This window comes from Salmo trutta, chromosome 27 (assembly GCF_901001165.1).
Source record: "Salmo trutta chromosome 27, fSalTru1.1, whole genome shotgun sequence".
Classification (NCBI taxonomy): Eukaryota; Metazoa; Chordata; class Actinopteri; order Salmoniformes; family Salmonidae; genus Salmo; species Salmo trutta.
Genome location: NC_042983.1, coordinates 12,574,764 through 12,595,431, shown reverse-complemented (window position 1 = coordinate 12,595,431; position 20,668 = coordinate 12,574,764). Strand labels below are relative to the sequence as shown.

General features: G+C 42.6%; 1 non-coding gene across 1 annotated transcript; it reads left to right on the top strand.

The window, feature by feature from the left end:
* The first annotated feature begins 208 nt into the window (after window positions 1-208).
* Window positions 209-263, top strand: LOC115165200 (U7 small nuclear RNA). The gene has a single exon (XR_003870099.1). It is a non-coding gene; the product is annotated as a U7 small nuclear RNA (small nuclear RNA).
* The last annotated feature ends 20,405 nt before the right edge of the window (window positions 264-20,668 follow it).

Here is a 20,668-nt window from a genome sequence, read left to right as displayed (position 1 = left end):
TATACCTTGCCTATTCCCCTCCCCCATATTGCAATTTGTTCCACCAATAAGTGAGAAACCTACATGCAAAGTATAGACTATATTGTGTTCCCTACAGATTAGAGAAAAGAGCAGACGCTCTGAACTATCTGTTCAGACCCCAGTCCTACCTACCAGTGAAGGCTGCTGAGGGGAGGATGGCTCATAATAATGGCTGAAATGGAGTATGGAACATTTGCTCTTTCAGTATTTCTCCAGTAGGTTTCCTCAAGAGGAAAGCCTCTACTTTCTATGTCAAAGAAAATAGAACAAAAACACTATAGTAAATATTACAGTAATGTCCTCAAAAACATTACAGTAAATACTACAGAATACTACAATCCACAAAAACACTGCATTAATTACTATAGTATATACTATAGTTGTTTTACTACAGTATTTATACTATAGTTAACTGTAAATACTACAGTATACTACAGTAAATCCACTACAGTAAATATTATAGTAAAGTCTGCAAAAACGTATTTATACCATAGTGTACTATAGTATTTTTTTATGTGGGTAGAGTTGAGTGAGGGCTAAGCTGAGGAGAAAGCCAGGCTGAACAGGTTGGTTTTTAGTCTGTTTTTGAAGGTGGTGATGGAGTTAGAGTTTCGGGTGGCTGGGGGAGAGAGTTCCAGAGATTGGGGACAGCGGCGCTGAAGGCCCGGTTCCCCATGGTGCACAGTCTTGTTTTGGGGATGGTGAGTAGTTCAGAATCAGAGGAGCGGAGACTCCAGGAGGGGGTGTGTGTGGAGGTCGGAGAAGTATGAGGGGACAAGGCCATGGAGGGCCTTATAGGTGAGGAGCAGGATCTTGTAGGAACAGTATCGCAGAATTTGTGAAGTGAAGGGTGGTGCAAAGAGGGGGTGATGTGTTCGCAGGGTTTGGTGCGTGTAATGAAGATCAAAATGCTATTTGGTCAGCCTTGGTTTATAACATTAGCAAATGAAGTGTGCAGGCTGAGGTGAGAAGCCATTGAATTCTGGTCCCTGGAGAGTGAGAGAGAGATATTGCAGACTATTAGGCATTTGCGACTGTAAGCATTCATGTTCAAAGCCATTTTGCAGCAAAGGATTGGGCAAGCTGTGTTTTTAAGTTAAGCCTATGGGAATGTTGGGAGAAACCAGTAATGCTCTCAATATCCAATTGCAGAAAACAACAAACAGAGCTTGTTTAAAATGTCTGGCAGAGAAAAGCAAGAGAGAGAGAGAGAGAGAGAGAGAGAGAGAGAGAGAGAGAAAGGCAGTCTGTTTTTCTCAGTTGTAAGCATTTCTTTCTTGATGCCTCTCAGTGAATGATGGGCTCATTTCTACATTTTCTGAAGTTTCATTGCAAGTTTTATAGCAGCTCACAGCAGTCAGCAGCTCACAGCAGTCACAACATTGTTGAATAAAAAACTCTCCATGCTGAACCGAACACCTCTTGTTTTGGATAAAATAACTGAAATCATCTTTCAGTCATACTGTGACCCTTTCGTGCCACATTTGTTCTTTTGGTTTTCTACAAATACATTTGTTTACAACAAAGTTAGTTAGTAAGGAACACGACTACAGTGTTATTTTTCTGTAGGCCTATTTCCCTCGTAAAACACTTCTAATTTAAGGTGCACTTCCCTAATGTCCCTGTAGATCAATAAAGTGTACCGACATCGTTAAGGCAGCATTAACTGGCCGCTCCTTCATTACCGCTCACCTTCAAACCTCTATCACAGCCATGTTGCAATTTTATTATTCTGTCACTCCTGTCACAGAGCAGTGAGTGCATCTCCCCGCTTCTCTTCTGGCATGTGGAGCAATCGTCCACAATGCGCCACGGATGGGTGAGGGCGGTGGTTTCGTTGGACTCCACAACAAAACTGTGAGCCAAGGGCATCAATTACAACAAAGGCTGACGGCAGCCCCATATCTCCCCTCATCAAAACAGGGTCACGGCACCTCATCTAGTCTTGTCACTGTCTGTCTGGCAATTCAAACGCGCCGCTGGACCTCAAGTCTCAAGTCTTTCCCTCCCAGCACTCTGACTATGATGTGATTGCCACAGCACTGCCCTTTTCTCTGGTCTGGCCTCTAGAAATAAGACCTGTGTGTGTTACCCTATGGGGTCAGTCTGAGTCGGTGGAATTTAGAAACTCGCCTGGAGTGGGGAGGAGTCGGGGATGGGGGTCACAGGCCCTGGGTCACTGTAATAAAGACAGTTGTCCTCTCGCCGGTCTCGAGCTTCCCTCCACTACATCTTTCCAGCTACTCAGGTGGTCGTACAGAGAGAAAGTAACTGAAGGCCTGGCATTTCCCACAGATCAGTCTGTGACCCCCCCACACTCCACATAAACACACACATACACACAGAGGCTCCAGTGTGATGCGGTGATACCAAGCCTTTCTCTTTATAGCAAGTACACAGCTCCATCTCCAGCCCAGCAGATGCCAAAACACTGGCCTCCCAACCCAGCCGTGAATGACAATTATGAGTGGGAGATGTGGTGTGCGACCCCTCTGCGCCTTGTTGCGCTCGACCCCTGAGTTCCTGAGTTCTTTGTATGACAAGGTATTCTCAGTATCAAGTCTGTGTCACATGGAGAAAGAAGCAAGGTCTGCCAGTGGGGGAAGAGACTAGAGAGCATTCTTTCTCGGTAACTGAGCAGGGTGCCATGATGGATTGTGGGAGAGTATGTTTCAGCCACTGCAGGGGCCTGATGAATGAACCTCTCCTCCACTGAGTGTGATCTAACCGGAGTCCCAGCATGAGATAACTAGCGATATAGCCTGCAGCACCATACAGCCACGCAGGCAGGCAGGCAGGCAGCCAGGGAGGGAGGGAGGCAGGCAGGAAAACAGGGAGAAGCAGGCAGGCAGGCAGACAAACAGCCAAACAGGCAGGCAGATGGATAGGCAGGCATGCAGGGAGACAGAGGCAGGCAGAAAGGCAAACATGGAGGCAAACAGGCAGACAGGGAGACAGGCAGTCAGAGCAGACAGACAGGTAGTCAAGCAGGCAGGGAGGGAGGGAGGCAGGCAGGCAAGGAGGCAGACACACAAGCACGCAGGCAGGCAGGCATACAGACAGCCTATCTTACACACAGACAGACGGGCAGGCAGGCACGTGTTTCCTGGCTGGCTGGTGAAAACAGACAATCCTCTCCCTGTCCATTTATTTGTCTGTGAGACTGAATCTCTTAATGGGGAGATATGTCAGTGTCAGTATGGAGCTGAGTGGGTGTTGGCAGGGTTGGGTAGGTTACTTTCTAAATGTAATCCGTTACAGTTACTAGTTACCTGTCCAGATTTGTAAATTAGTAAAGTAACTTTTAGATTACCCAAACTCAGTAATGTAACCTGATTACATTCAGTTACTTTTAGTTTACTATCCCCTTAAGAGGCATTAGAAGAAGACAAAAATGTATGTTACCAATTCAACCACATCTATTGCAGGATAAATCAGTGTTAAAGTTTACATAGCTGGCAATATATGGATGTTAAATTTTACTTTATGGGTTGGTTATAACCCATTGCTTTCTACTAAACAATTAAATTATATCTTTACATTAAAAACCAAAGTCTATCAGAATTCCAGTCATTCCAATAAATGTTATACCCCTTGATCTTCAAGAATATGACTTGGAAATATGGAAGTATAGATTAGCCAAATTGTTTTACCTGAGCATAAAACCAAAACTAAGGACTTATTAGCCAGCCCTACTCTGTTGTTTCTGATTTTGTTGTCATGGAGGACTGATTTGGCTCATTGATTCGAGTTGAAAAATAAATGCTGCGCTCATGGAATGGCATGCTTATACCGAAAAGTGTGATTTACATGTGAAAAATGAATGCCGTATACTGCATTTGCTGGAGGCCTATTATTTCATTGTTTGTTGGTGACACTTTGATGTCTTGATAATATGCAGCTGTTTAAAGGGCAAATCCATGGATGAAATAATAACAAAATGGACGCACTGGCTCTGTTTTGGTAAAAAGCTGAGGGATGGGCATGGAGAAATTGAACCACTCTCAGATTAATAGACAGAACTATGGATGCAATGACTGACCATCCATCATATCAAAATTATTGTTTTAACCATGTTATGAGGCTATACATAGTTTACATTTACAATGTTTACAAACATGGGATTAAAAATAAAAATAAATTAAATAAAAATATAGGACAAAACACACATCACTACAAGAGAGACAACACCATTTCATTGTGAAGGGGAGAGAGGAGGAAGTGTGAAAATAGCCATTGGCCAGGTAGTGTTGCTCTGTTTGCAGTTGCACTGTCTGTACACAATGACTTTATTTTTCATATTTATATTACTGTCTGAAAGGAATCTAAATTGTCTGCCTGTGTGTCACATTGAGAGGTTTGGTGAATGTAAGTATATACTGCCCTCTGCTGTCTTTGCTCTCACTATATCTCCTACACACACACACACACACACACACACACACACACACACACACACTCAATGAACTAAGTAAAACAGACCCAGCTGCTATTGCATTGGTGTCTATTTTCACCCAGTTAAGTGGACCGAAACATACTTTTTTTAATGGTAAAACGGCCTCAGTGAACTATTTTCGTTTATCCACAATCTTTAATGCAGTTATGTGTGATCATACAAAAGGGAGTGTGATGTAACTTAATAACCACTTGAGGGCAGTGTTTTATCACAAAGCATTTGAGTCAACATCATTGGAAGACCTATTTTATACACAGAACTAAAATATAAACGCAACATGTAAAGTGTTGATCCCATGGTTCACGAGCTGAAATAAAAGATCCCAGAAATGTTCCATATGCACAAAAAGCTTCTTTCTCCAAAATGTTGTGAGCCTTCTTCCTTTGCCAAGATAATCCATCCACCTGACAGGTGTGGCATATCAAGAAGCCGACTAAACAGCATGATCATTACACAGGTACTCCTTGTGCCGGGGACAATAAAAGGCCATTCTAAAATGTGCAGTTTTGTCACAATGCCACAGATGTCTCAAGTTTTAAAGGAGCGTGTAGTTGGCATGCTGACTGCAGGAATGTCCACCAGAGCTGTTGCCAGAGAATTGAATGTTAATTTCTCTACCATAAGCCGCCTCCAATGTTTTTTTTTTTGAATTTGACAGTACATCAAAACGGCCTCACAACAGCAGACCATGTGTAACCACGCCAGCCCAGGACCTCCACATCTGAGACCAGCCACCCAGACAGCTGATGAAACTGTGGGTTTGCACAACCGAAGAATTTGTGCAACTGTCAGAAACCGTCTCAGGGAAGCTCATCTGCGCTGGAGAAATGTGCTCTCACGGATTAATCCTGGTTTCAACTGTACTGGACAGATGGCACACTGCTTAGATGGCGTCGTGTGGGTGAGTGGTTTGCTGATGTCAACGTTGTGTACAGAGCGTCCCATGGTGGCTTTGGGTTTATGGAATGGGCAGGCATAAGCTACTGAAAATGAACACAATTGCATTTTATTGATGGCAATTTGATTGCACAGAGATACCGTGACAAGATCCTGAGGCCCATTGTCGTGCCATTCTAGCAGCCGCCATCACCTCATGTTTCAGCATGATAATGCATGGGCCCAAGTCGCAAGGATCTGTACACAATTCCTAGAAGCCTAAAATGTACCAGTTCTTCCATGGCCTGCATACTCACCAAACATGTCACCCATTGAGCAAGTTTGGGATGCTCTGGATCCAGCAACTTCGCACAGCTACGTATTTGAAGAGGAGTGGGACAACATTCCACAGGCCACAATAACAGCCTGATCGACTCTGTTGCGCTGCATGAGGCAAATGGTGGTCACACCAGATACAGACTGGTTTTCTGATCCACGCCCCTACCTTTTTTCAACAGTCTGACCAACATATGCATATCTGTATTCCCAGTCATATGAAATCCATAAATTAGGGCCTAATGGATTTATTTCAATTGACTGATTTCCTTATTTGATCAATAACTCTTTAAAGTCTTTGAAAATGTTGCATGTTGTGTCTATATTTTTGTTCAGTGTAATAGAGGACATTACATAACTATACAGTAACAGTACTGGACTGCAGGGGCGCAACTTTGGTTTTAGATTTGGGGGGGACATAACCTGGTGGTGGGTCTGGGGGTACTCCCTCAGAATTTTTGGGGGCATCTAAAGCTAATTTCCTGCATTTCTACTAGGGCTGTCCCAGACAAAAAATTATGTTGGTTTACCAAGAGTAGTCTTTTCTTTCGACCAATAGATTGGTACTGCAGTCCAGTACTGTTACTCTATAGTTACTGTATAGTTATGTAATGTTATCTATTACAGTGAACAAAAATATAGACACAACATGCAACATTCTCAAAGATTGTGAGTTATAGATCAAATAATAGATTGGTCGAAAGAAAAGACTACTCTTGGTAAACCAAGATAATAAATTTTAAATGTGTATTTTTCTATATATATATATATATACACCCTATGTGTTTTAATAAAATCAACTTGGCTATATATTCTGAACTTGTCCGATGCTTTAACCTTTTCACACGTGAGTTTCCAAATATAGCTAATGGTCACCCTAGCTTGAGTTGTTTTATGCACGTGATATCAGAATGCACTCACTGTTCCAAAATGTGATTGTTAAGCAACAGGAGAATTAACATGTGCTGCCTGCTAATTATCTATAGACTGTGTTTCAACTTGTCAATTTCAAATGATTTTCTAACAAGTTGTATTTTCTAACAACAGTTTGAATTGAGGTGTGTTCCGCCTCCTCATTCATTCACATAGAAGTAGCCCATTTCACTGTTGCGGACTATTTATGTTTGAGGCTTTACTGAGCCAGACAAACCTCTCTCTTCGAAGAGATTTCCCAGTGTTTCTGCAGATCAAGTATGCAGACATTTACGCAGTTCTGTACGAACTGGCACATTTTCTGGCTGGCGCTTGCATTGCCTTCATTGTTGTTTTACTTTCAAATAATAACTTGTTTGGAACTGAATCAAGGGGAGTGAATGATCGTAGACGACACACCCCCTTCAACATGCATACTGCAAATAGACCAAATTTATCTTGTCTCCTCTTCTTATCTTTGTTTGACCCGAAAAAACAAACATGGTGGCGTGCATAAACTACCCATCGTCGGATTACTTTAGAGTTTTAGAAACCTTCCAGTTAATTGCAATGCATTTCTTAGCAGCTATAAATGCTGTCTCCAGTATCAACATTTCCAAGCAAACAAAAACAGGGAGAAGGGAGTATCTGTAGACATGCTGAGATAAAATAACATACTTCACAAAAACATAACATGCAAATATGTCCCCTTTTGTCCCCTGAGTGCATGTAATTCAGTTTCACTGGCATATAGTATGTTCTAAACTAAATTTATGTCTGAACATGACTGGGTAATCAAACATATCTGTATCCATTCACCATTGTCAATAGTGTCTCCCAGGTCTTCCCCACATTTTTGTTTGGCATGTTTTGTGTCATCTTGAAAAGCCTCTCTCAACCTTTGATATATTTTGACAACTTGAGGTTTGTCAGACTGCCTTAAAATAGTTTCAATCTTTGAAACTTCTGGCTTGTCCAGTGTTTGCTGCACTGAGAGAATAAAGTATTGTACCTGCAAAAGTTCACCTCAGCACCTTCACAGACTGGTCTTTCCTGGTTGCCTGACCCTGCTGAGACCCCTGTCACCATCTGATCCTGCTCAGATGAGGCATGACAAATAATTACATTGGTTGTACATTTGTACATTATAGTATCCAATAACAGAATCAATGGTTCAATAATTGAAATGACCATTATTCACAGATCCAAGACTGTAGCCTACCCATCAACTCTAGATGGAACTTTGTATCCATTCTCTGATTGTTATAATATACTGCAAAATTCACCTCAGCTCTGTAGACTGATCTTCCCTGGCTGTATGACCCTGCTGGGACACCTGTCACCATCTGATCCTGCTACGACATGATGAGCATAGTGTTGTGTACTGACTGTGCACCATAACAGTGTAGCCCATAGAGCTGTATATAACATGCCAGTGTGAAAAGTAGGGAATTAGCTAGGGAAACAGAGATCAGTAACGTTACATTGCTAAACTCACTCAGAATATCAGTCTCAAATCGTTTGGCCACTGGTTTAATTGCTTGATTCAGGTCTAGTCTGATTGAGGCAAAAATAATAGCTAAAGTTAGTGAGCTAGCTAGCTAATGCAGACAACATTTGGCTAGCTCTAATTGTACATCAACTGACAAAAACTAGCCAAGTTAATTGGCTTCTGTTGAAACGGGACAAAAAGACTACAAAACATTTCCATACACACAACAGCTGTTAGATACTGCTACCTGACAGATTGCTAGAGGCTAGAGCTGAGCTGGCTTTGGTAGCTACTAGCTAGCTAATTGATTCTCTTTGGACAGAACATAAGTCGAGAGGGGATGAAACATTACTGTAGCTAATGTTACATGTCAGTTGCACAACTACTTCAGCACTGGGAATATTTTTTTCTTCTTCTCTTAAGTCAAACAGCGGTTACCTTGCTAGCTACATCAGTCAAATAGAGAGTAGCCGGTTTCTGCTCTGCTTGCTTTTACAACTTTTGAGAAAAAGCGCAACACACACAGAGATAGCAGCTGCAGATAGCAGCACTGTGTCTTTCAATTAAGTCAAGTCAAACAGCAGTTACCTCACCAGCTACATCAATCAAATAAGGAGTAGCCGGTTTCTGCTCTGCTTACTTTTACAACTTTGAGAAAAAGCGCAACACACACAGAGACAGCAGCTGCAGACAGCAGCACCATCTAACAGCAGTTACAGTACCTTGCTAGTGAGGTAACTAGCTGGCTGAAATTGCCAAACAGCCTACCCAACCCTCTGAGGTGTCCACACTGTTCTAAAGCACACATGATGCGGATTTTGGTATCACAGTGTAATGATAAAACTAACTTGGGGGCGATGCAATTTTAGAATGTGTGGTGGTCATGTCCCCCACATCCCCAGTGAAAGTTGCACCCCTGTTGGACTAGATGTGAAATATCCACAAATATCCACTAGATGTGAAATATCCAGATTAAATATCTCCATTTACCATGTAAAACTAAGTGGGCCACTTAGAATATACTAAATTGACCATGAATAAATGTGTTGTTTTCTCAATTTCAGTCATCTTTGTGTGTGTTACAATTATCATAAGACATCTTACAGATGATTAAAAACAGAATAAATATTTCACTTCCTAGAATATACTGCCAGCAAGCATAAGAATCCAGCTAATGACACATTTGATTAATGAAAACTAAAAGGATTGATGTTCCATGTGCTGTTATGATAGAGATATGTTGTTGATTCATACCAAAATAAGTACACTGACTTCATAAACACATACAGTATGTATTTATCTCTGTGATTGTTTGCAGTTGAAAAAGACAAGGTTATGCCTGTATTTATTTGGATCTTTGGCAGCTTTGGTAGATTGCTTTGGAAGTATTCACTCAACCTCTCACTTCCTCACGACTTGGAGAATCAATGTTTTATTAATTGTCATCTACACGGCTGCGCGGTGGTACAGTACTGCCTGAATATCAGATGTAGAATTTGAATACATTTGACAGTGCAATCCGAATGAGTTGTGTTGGGATTATTTTGTGATGCATTACATTCCTAAGTGTTACGTTTTCAATTGCTGTTTGTTTACTTCACTTTTGTTGTTGTTATTTCACAATTGATTTATCAAGCAGGAAGGTGTGAGGAGGTTTCATTTTAAATTTTAACCACATTAGTTACAGATCACTTTCAATGCAAATATTGTGCCTGGGCTGTCATCGGGATGTAGAGACAGTCTTACTCAGCTATTTACAGTACATTATGTAGATATCTGAAGCTCCAAATTCCTTTCTTTAATATATATTTTTTTAAAGAGGAATTGAATTACCTCCTATGCAGTTGTCCTCCTGTGCACTTTTTGGATTTGAGTTGGTTTCCTTCCATATGCTCTAAAATGAAATCACAGCCCAAAAGTTTAAACCCATCTCTGGTAAGGAACAGCTTCAAAAGGGCCATCTGGTACACAATCCAGTCATGGAGAGGATTATCCTCCTTGATTTCCCAAATTAGAGTCACTTTAGTTATATTACTATGATACTACAGAACACAGCTTTGGGCACTGTGTGAGGTGAGCCTGAGCCTACATCTTGGCCACAACATCTATAGGGACTGGTTTCGAAATACTGAAGTGTACGCACATCCAGTAACTTGCAGGTGCAGAGTATAAAAAATTAAATGACGGAAGAAAGATAATTAGATACCCTCACACTGTTGATTGCTCCTGCAGTTTTATAGCAACATCTTGACTGGAAGGTCTTTGTTATAGGGAGAGAATTCCCCTGAACAGGATGTTGTCATACCCAGACCGAGGCAGCATCCCACATGGCACCCTATTCCCTGTTGTTATGGAATAGGTTAAGTAGGTTAAGTCTTAGAAGCATGATTTGACACTACTACTGCCACTTCCACACTCCATCCACAGGCGGTAGCATCAACCAGGTCAAGATGCTCTGTCAAGCGCAGGTGTTGGTCTCGAAAACCCGACCCTAGGCAACAGTGACTAGGGTCTGGTTTCATGGACTCTTTTGTCATAGATGAACTACGTAACTGCCTACGTAACTACTTTATCCGCTTGAATAAAATACAAAATATTACCTAGCATTATGAGTGCATTTAGCAAGTGGCTAGTTTGCATCAACTACCTTCACTTTAGCTACTGCAAAGGTTTTGCCTTCAAACTTTGGTTTTGAATCGGCACGTTCTGGCATGTCTGCCTCGTGATTTGATGGCAGAGTTGTCTGTTTGAAGAGAACCCACTCCAGAACAATTTCTATTCCATTATTGAAGTTGCCAAAGGAGTACATCATTGAAACCTGGTGACTCTTGCCTAAGGTCGGGTTTCCGAGACTACGAAGGTGTGGGCAATTGGGATGATCGTCAATCCGTGAAAGAGAGGTAGACCAAGAGCCTCTCGGCATGCGAGTGTTTGTGTTGTTTTAGTTAACCTCTTTAGTTTTGGACCAGTCTTTTTGAATTTATTTTTGTAAATATGTATTTTGGTCACCCTTTTCAACAACAAACAGTAATCCACTTGGGAGTCAGGACGGAACTGGCCCTGGATCCCGGTAAGTTTGCTTCTCCTGGGCACATGTACATACAACACAGTCCTCATACTATGATTCCTCACATAGATGCACAACTTACAGTAAATCAGGTTACAGACCAGTTAACTAGGCCTAGGACCCCTAGACGTAGTGAGCGATCAATATTAGCAGGCTAGTTTCCTAACATTATATAGTACACTACTTTTGACCAAAGCCCTATGGGCCCTGGACAAATGTAGCACACTATATATAGAATAGGATGCTATTTGGGATGCAGCCAGACAGATGACTTCCTGGTACTAAACGCCAATCTGCAGCATCTGTGAGATCTGATAGGGCTTTATGTGAGGCTGGAGGGAGGAAGAGCCGTGCTTGGCTTATAAACATCTTGAAGTTCTTTGCTGGAGCACAAATGAAATCACCGCTGGGAAAGGCCACGGAAACATAAACAAGCAGTTAGTCATAATTGCCTCGGTGTTGAACCCAGCAAAGTAGCCACACAATGCAGAACCCAGCTGTGCCCTCGTTGGATTGATTTCAGTATCACAGTAGAAACAGGATGCAGTTAGATCAATGTGGCTAACGGCTATATATGTAAAGAGGAGGGAAGACGGTGTTGAAGGATATGTGAAACCACTAAGTTTCCACATAAAACATTTTTTGTTTTACATTTTACACTTTAGTCATTTAGCAGACGCACTTATCCAGAGAAACCTACAATTAGTGCATTCATCTTAAGATAGCTAGGTGGGACCATCAGATATCACAGGCATAGAATCAACATTTTAGGATCATAGAATCAACAAGTGCAAGCGCTGGTGACAAAAAAATAAAATAATGGGGAGATGTGGGGGGTGGGGATCGAGGTGAGGAGGAGGATTATTTGAGACTCTGATTGAAGACGTAGGGTTTCAGATGTTTTCGGGAGATTGACAGGGACTCTGCTGACCTAGCTTCAGGTGGAAGCTGGTTCCACCATTGGGGTGCCAGAACAGAGAAGCCCTTGGAACAGGCTGAGCGGAAGCTGCCAGCGAGTTGTAGTAGTCTAGATGGGAGAGGACAAGTGCCTGGATTAGGACCTGCGCCGCTTCCTGTGTGAGATAGGGTCATACCTTTCATTGTAAAGCATGAACCTGCAGGAGCAGGTCACTGCTTTGATGTTTGCAGAGAGCGACAGGGTGTTGTCCAGGGTCACACACAAGGTTCTTTGCACTCTGGGAGGGCGACACTGTAGAGTTGTCAACCGTGATGGCGAGGTCTTTGAGCGGGCAGGCCTTCCCCGGGAGGAGGAGTGGTTCCGTCTTGTTGAGGTTGAGGGGGTGGGCCGACATATCAAATTGCGATATCTGCCAGGCATGCAGAGATGTGTGTCGCCACCTGGGTGTCAGAAAGGGGGAAGGAGAAAAGTAGTTGAGTGTCATCTGCATAGCAATGATAGGAGAGGCCATGTGAAGATATGACTTGGTGTATAGAGAGAAGATGAGAGGGCCTAGACCTGAGCCCTGGGGGACACCAGTAGTGAGAGAACGTGGTGCAGACACAGATCCTCTCCACATCACCTGGTAGGAATGGCTTGCCAGGTAGGATGCAATCCAAGAGCGTGCAGAGACACCCAGCCCTGAAAGGGTGGAGAGGAGGTACTCCGGAATGTTTTATTAATTTAAATGTATTTATAATTTTTGAATATTTAAAACATACAATATACTTGCAGTGAAGCCACTCAACAACTACATCACATTACTCCGGAAGTTTAGTTTTCCTCCATTTTTGGAGGAAACAAAGTAGTGATCAGAGACCTGGAGGGGGGTTGCAGTGAGATTAGTAGGCGAGCAGCCTTTAGTAAAGATGAGATCAAGTGTATTGCCTGCCTGTGAGTTGGAGGGGATTGTGAAAGGGTGAGGTCAAAAGAGCTAAGGAGGGGAAAGACAGAGTTGGAAAGAAATTCATTGAAGGCAGACATCAGGACTTTGAAGTCGCCAAGTACGAAGAACGGTGAGCCATCGTCAGAAAATGAGCATATCTGTCACGACTGTCTGAAGGATCGGACCAAAACGCAGCGTGTTCGTAGTTCCACATCTTTATTTACCGTGAAACTGAATGCTATACACTGAACACTAGAAATACCAAAACAACAACCGTAATGCAGAGCAGGCAACAAACACTACTCAAAAATTAACAACCCACACATGGAAAACAGGCTACCTAAGTATGGCTACCAATCAGAGACAACGATAGACAGCTGCCTCTGATTGGAAACCATACCTGGCCAACGCATAGAAAAGGAAAACATAGAAATAGAAATCTAGAAACCCCACAGTGAAACAGAAACCCCAAAACACACCCAAAACACCCCCCTGTCATGCCCTGACCACTCTACTATGGAAAATGACCTCTTACAAGGGTCAGGACGTGACAATATCAAGGTGTCAAGCTAATTGAGGTACTCTCCAAGTGCACTACGCATCAGGATACTGGCATGATACTGTGTCCCTGTCTGGGCCTGGTCTGATTAAATAACCTTTTGAGACGATTGTTACTACACTCCTCAAATACCAGACAGATCCTGTGTATCAGCCTCACAGGAAGTCACACTCCTCCATGAAAGAGGAGTCCCAACATCTCCTTTCTACTTTGGAAAGGAAGTGGTTCAAGCATAATGTAAATAATGAGGGCAGATAGAGTAGATAAAAAATAATATAATACCTTTATTTATGGGGACAGAATAGTAAGAATGAACAATGAAGAGTTATTCACTAAAGTTACAAATTCTTTAGGCTCTGACTGTATGTAATGAATCTATCTCCATCATGATTGGGCGTGTACCCATATGGCCCAAAAAGCCAGACATAACAGATCTGGTTGCTATATAAACAGTCAGACACTCGGTAGTCAAGGTCTGGAGTTCTATAAATCAGGCCAAACTCCAAGGCATCACTTACTTACTTACTTAGGCCCATCGCTCCTTTGGGGATATAGGCCATCGACGACTCCTCTCTATCGTACTTTGTTCTGGGCAGTCTTCTCCAGCTCGTTCAACCCCAGTCCTCCTTAAATCTGCTTCAAGCTTCTTTTCCCTTGTGGGTTCCAGGATAGAGCTTGCCTGGTGATGAAAATCATCAACACATATGATAATGTCTAGCCCATTCTAGTTCAAAGACACCCCAGACATCAAGCCAAGTTACCTGGGCAGCAGTTACCACAGCAGGAGAGCTTGAGTTGAAAAAACTAGTGCACTATATAAAGTTATCACAATACAAATGAGACCATGTACTGCTCTGACCCTCACAAGCCAAGCGGTACGAAGAGAACTGGAGTGGAAAGGACAGCTCTTTTTCAGAGCCCCGGCCGGTCTGCACTGACTGCAGTGGCTCTTACACAGTATGTGAAGAGACACACACACACACACACACACGTCTCCCTCCCTCCCTCCTCCCACTTCTTCTCTATTACTCAGCAGTTCACTGGCCTAAAGCCTCAAGTCAAACTTCACCACCTACTATATACTGTAGAGACAGACAGTGGGCGAGGATACAGTATCATTTCACCCCTATAACAAGGGACAAGTCAGCACATTGAGAGATTTACCATAACATGGCTGGCTGGCTCAGGGCTGAGACAGATATAGATTCCTTTACCTTTCAAGAAAGTTTCACCTGCAAATAGGATTAAAATTGATGGTGTTTGACACTGCAGGCCCGGCACATTGGATTCATTGGGTTTTATCGCGCTGACATTTCCAAAGGTTGAACTCGACCTGGTTGGCTGTGTGAGGCCGCAGCAGTGGAGACGCAGCGGAGTGGACTGATACAGGGCTGGGTGACATATAGCGAGCCCAGTAGACCCAGAGCTTTAACAACCACAGCACAGAAGACCCAGCCTGCCCTTTCCATTAACACCAGTCTGTAACATTATTAACACTGGGGACTACAGATCATATCATTATACTACACAGGCTGCATTGGACCAGGTAGAGTTGATGATGGGAAATGTAGTTTTCTCTAGATTTTGATTATCAGATCATTCATATTATTCATGAAATATACTCATTACTATATCCAGAGGGTGATAGACAGACAGTGCAGTGTGGGCTATTTATTGGAAGCAAGTCAATTTAACCATGGTATCATTTTTGTACCATTTGCCATTTAATTTCAATTTGTATAAACAAGACTCTTTTCAAGGGCATGAAATGACACTCTCGTGGTTTGAATTTGAATATAATATTTTGCCTCTGGGCTCAGCTATTAAAAGCTCATTAAGTAGCATACAGACAGTACTTGACCTGCATAACAATGGTAACGTTGCCTCACATTTTCTACAGGATTTCTCAGTAAAGTGCAGATCGTACGGCTGTCGCCTTTATTAACAGGGCCAGGCGGAGCCGGAGAAGCAGGCAGGATGGGAAACCACCGGCTGAGATTGAAACGTAATCACATTTACATATGGGGCTGGCGTGCATGCCTCTGCTTCCTGCCTCTCTCCTCTCTCCATTTGGCATGCAGAGTCGAGGTTGTAAACACTTGGCTACACTCTGCATCATTACCTGAGCGTATACTAAACACTTTCTCTACCCAGAGAACAAAGCGAAAGGGAGATCATATGATATCATAAGCCGCATTTGCGAGGTAACTGAAATCATAAAGCAGGAATGAATTATCGCTGCCTGTCTGTGGAGGATTCAAAGCCGTAGGGCTGGGAGGGAGGGGACCACCGTGAGTGATTTAACTAATATTTAGAGTTATCAGTTCTGCTACAGTACATATTCATGTAGGATGTGCATGGTGCTGCTGGATGAGCATGGGACGGGAAGGGATGTGCTGTGGATCATTCAAGCAAGGAGGCTTCATTTTCAAGAAAGATGAATAGCATTTGTCGTTGTGTTTTGAAGAGCTGAGTTTGAACACAATACTGTAACTGCACATGACAAGAGTGAACATACTTTTGCTTAAATTGCATGTAAATCAATTTGATTCGGTACCTCAACTCTACCTTTTGTGTGCCCACTGTAAGACCAAGGCTGTCTATCAAATGACACCCTATTAACTATTTACATGTAGGGCACTTCATTGGGCTCTGGTCAAGAGTGTAGGTTACACTACACAAGAAATAGATTGTAATTTGAGATGAGGACCATTTTTAGCATGTTTAGTCCACAGATCTAAGTTAATTATCTTACTAATATCAAGAGGGTTATTCCACAGAGACTTCCATGTAGTAGTATCTTACAGCTCAGCCTGTGGTAACTGATGAGTATCTGTATAAACAAATCAACCTATTATACTCCTCATGTTTTTCTATGAGGATACAGAGTGTAAATCTGACACAGGAACTAAATAAGTAAGCAAAAAAAAAAAAAAAACAGGCATCGTGCTGTCATGGCCAAGAAGCTCTCCCTCTCACTCGCTCTCTCAATTCATTTCAATTCAAATGGCTTTATCGGCATGGGAAACATGTTTACATTGCCAAAGCAAGTGGAATAGATAATAAACAAAAGTGAAAGAAACTATCAGAAATGTACAGTAAACACTCCAATAACAAAAGTTTCAAAAGAATAGAGACATTTCAAATGTTATATTATTGGCTACAGATAAATATGGGTTACATTTACAATAGTGTTTGTGCTTCACTGGTTGCCCTTTTCATGTGGCAACAGGTAACACATTTTGCTGCTGTGATGGCACACTGTGGTATTTCACCTAATAGATATGGGAGTTCATCAGAATTGGGTTTGTTTTCAAATTCTTTCTGGGTCTGTGTAACCTGAGGGAAAAATGTGTCTCTATGGTCATACATTTGGCAGGAGGTTAGGAAGTGCAGCTCAGTTTCCACCTCATTTTGTGGGCAGTGGGCACATACTGCAACCTGTCTTCTGCCTACGGTGGCCTCTCAATTGCAAGGCTATGCTCACTGAGTCTGTACATAGTCAAAGCTTTCCTTAATTTTGGGTCAGTCACAGTGTTCAGGTATTCTGCCACTGTGTACTCACAATTTAGGGCCAAATAGGATTTTTTTGCTTAGTTTTTTGGTTAGTTCTTTCCCATATATCAAGTAATTATCTTTTTGTTCTCTTGTGATTTGGTTGGGTCTAATTGTGTTGCTGTCCTGGGGCTCTGTGGGGGGTCTGTTTGTGTTTGAGTCCCGGGACCAGCTTGCTGAGGGGACCCTTCTCTAGGTTCATCTGATGTGCTGTCCCTTCTTTTTCCTTAGTGTATTTCTGTACTGTTTTAGTGTTTCACCATAGTGAAAGCGTAGGTTCAGATTTTCTTGGTCTTGGTTTTTGGTTGGATAGGTTTCTCAATTTCTTTCTTAGGTTTTTGCATTCTTCATTAAACCATTTGCCATTGTTGTTAACTTTCTTAGGTGGTCTGCTTGAATGGTTTTATTTGATAGGGAGGCTGAAAGGTCAAATATAATGTTTAGGCTTTCTACTGCCAAGTTTACACCTTCACTATTGCAGTGAAACGTTTTGTCCAAAAAGTTGTCTAAAAGGGATTTGGTATGTTTCTACACTACTTTCCTTCCATCCATAGCATTTTTTAATGGTATGCAGTTTGTTCGGTTTTGATTAAAACATTGCTCATGATTCAGTATTGCTCTGTTCAAGTAGACTAGGATTTTGCTGTGATCTGCTAGTCTGTCAGTGGGCTAACTGTGAATGCACTGAGAGACTCTGGGTTAAGGTCGGTGATAAAATAATCCACAGTACAATTGCCAAGGGATGAGCTGTAGGTGTACCTACCGTAGGAGTCCCCTCGAAGCCTACCATTAACTACTGTATGTACAGACCCAGTGTGCGACAGAGCTGCAGGAGTTGTGACCCATTTTTATTGCTTATTTTATCATAGTTGTGTCTAGGGGGCATATTGGGGAGGGAATACTGTCACCTCCAGGTAGATGTTTGTCCCCCTGTGTGCTGAGTGTGTCAGGTTCTTGTCCAGTTCTGGCATTTAGGTCCCTGAGCCTGGAAGTGGTTCATCTCCCCCCTCTAGGATAGAGAAGCTGTCATCGTTAAAGTATGGGGATTCTATGTAGGTAGTACACATGAGGAAATGTTTCTATGTTGAGGTAATTTTCTTATTTATTTCTAACCAGATGTAAAATCATCCTGTTTTGATTAATTTAATAGAGTGGGTGAGATCTGCTCTATACCAAATTAACATAATGTACCCCCTGTTTTACAACTGGTAGTTTGGTGGATGGGACTACCATGTTTCCTGTAGTATAACAATGTCTGTATTTCTTTGGTGAAGTCTGGGTTCCTGCTCTTTAGGCCAAAGGCTGATGAACTCAGACCTTGTGTATTCCAGGATGAGATAGTATAACTTTGGGTTCCATAGTGTCCAGTGTTGTTATCCGTGTGGTTTTGGTTCGGACCACTAGATTTGAGGAGAGCATGCTGAGCATCTGGTGAATGCCTCTTAGGTCACAGGATGGGGATTGGGTGGGTGTAAGAGTGGGTATTGAGCATGGCCAATATAGGGTGTGGCCAGGGTTTGTTTGGGGGGGGTGGCGATGTGGCTGGTGGTGCTGTGGTCTGGGTGCAGGTCCTCTTGGTGCAGGTTGAGGAGGATGTCAGTGATCCCACCATGGTCGATCTGTCCGAGACATTTATGGGTAATCCTGATTTCACTATACATTCTGAGTTGAACTCTCCTTTGAAAACCCCAAAGTTGAGCGAGTTTGTAGGACCACTGTTGACACTTCGATGTCTAGAAAGCAGCTGATTGCAGAACAGAGTAAAGATGTTTCCCTCGCCCCTCTTTTTGCTGAGAGATGTCCAGAGGAGGATTTTGATTACGTTTGTGTGGGTTACTTTGACAGAGATGGTGTTATAATGAGGAAATGGCGTTCTCGTGCTACTCCTGGGCAGGAAGATTGGCCCAGTGTGTCTCAAGTTGTCATTCCAGTTGCACTTTGACAAGAGATACTGAGGCTGGCTCACAATGGTAGTATGGCAGGCCATCTTGGGGTCAACAAGACTTATGACCGTATTTTGCGTAACTTCTTCTGGTCTGGTCTGAAACAGGAATTTGTGGCTTACTGTAAATCCTGTCGTGTTTGCTAGCAGACAGGTAAACCCGAACCAAGCTATACCGGTTGCACCTATTCAGCATATTCCTGCTTTTGATTAACCTTAGAGCAGGATTCTGGTGGACTGTGTTGGCCCTTTGACCAAAGCCAAGATCAGTCAATCAATCCATCAAATGTATTTATGAAGCCCTTTTTACATCAGCAGATGTCACAAAGTGCTATACAGAAACCCAGCCTAAGATCCCAAACAGCAAACAATGCAGATGTAGAAGCACGGTGTCTAGGAAAAACTCGTGAGGAAAGTTACCACCTCACTGCAGAGCTTCTCTCTCTTTTCAGGGTTCACTCAATAAGCATGATGTTCGATCGGGGCCGAGTCCCCAACGCCAATGTCATGCTGTAGCACATTTGTCTGGGTTGGCACATCTGGGAAATGTTTTTGGCAGTCAATATTATAAAAAATAATAATGAAGAACATAGCACCAGTAAAAAGTTTGGACACACCTACTGCTTCAAGGGTTTTTTTTTTTTTTTTTTTTACTATTTTCTACATTGTAGAATAATAGTGAAGACATCAAACTATGAAATAGCACATATGGAATCATGTAGTAACCAAAAAAAGTGTAAAACATATTTTATATTTGAGATTCTTCAAAGTAGCCACCCCTTGCCTTGATGACAGCTTTGCACACTCTTGGCATTCTCTCAACCAGCTTCACCTGGAATGCATTTCCAACAGTGTTGAAGGAGTTCCCACATATGCTGAGCACTTGTTGGCTGCTTTTCCTTCACTCATCCTAAACCATCTCAATTGGGTTGAGGTCGGTTGATTGTGGAGGAAAGGTAATCTAATGCAGCACTCTATCACTCTCCTTCTGGGTCAAATAGCCCTTACACAGCCTGGAGGTGTGTTGGGTATTTGCCCTGTTGAAAACAAATGATAGTCCCACTAAGCGCAAACCAGACGGGATGGCGTATTGCTGCAGAATGCTGTGGTAGCCATGCTGGTTAAGTGTGCTTTGAATTCTAAATGAATCACTGACAGTGTCACCAGCAAAGCACCCTCACACTTCCTCCTCCATACTTCACGGTTGGAACCACACATGCGGAGATCATCCGTTCACCTACTCTGCGTCTCACAAAGACACAGCGGTTGGAACCAAAACTCTCAAAAATCACATAAATCTCACATTTGGACTAACGTCCATTGCTCGTGTTTCTTGGCCAAAGCAAGTCTCTTCTTCTTCTTATTGGTGTCCTTTAGTGGTGGTTTCTTTGCAGCAGTCAACCATGAAGGCCTGATTCACACAGTCTCCTCTGAACAGCTTATGTTGAGATGCGTCTGTTACTTGCACTCTGTGAAGCATTTATTCTGTCTGCAATTTCTGAGGCTGGTAACTCTAATGAACTTATCCTCTGCAGCAGAGGTAAATCTGGGTTTTCCTTTCCTGTGGTGGCCCTCATGAGAGCCAGTTTCATCACAGCGCTTGATGGT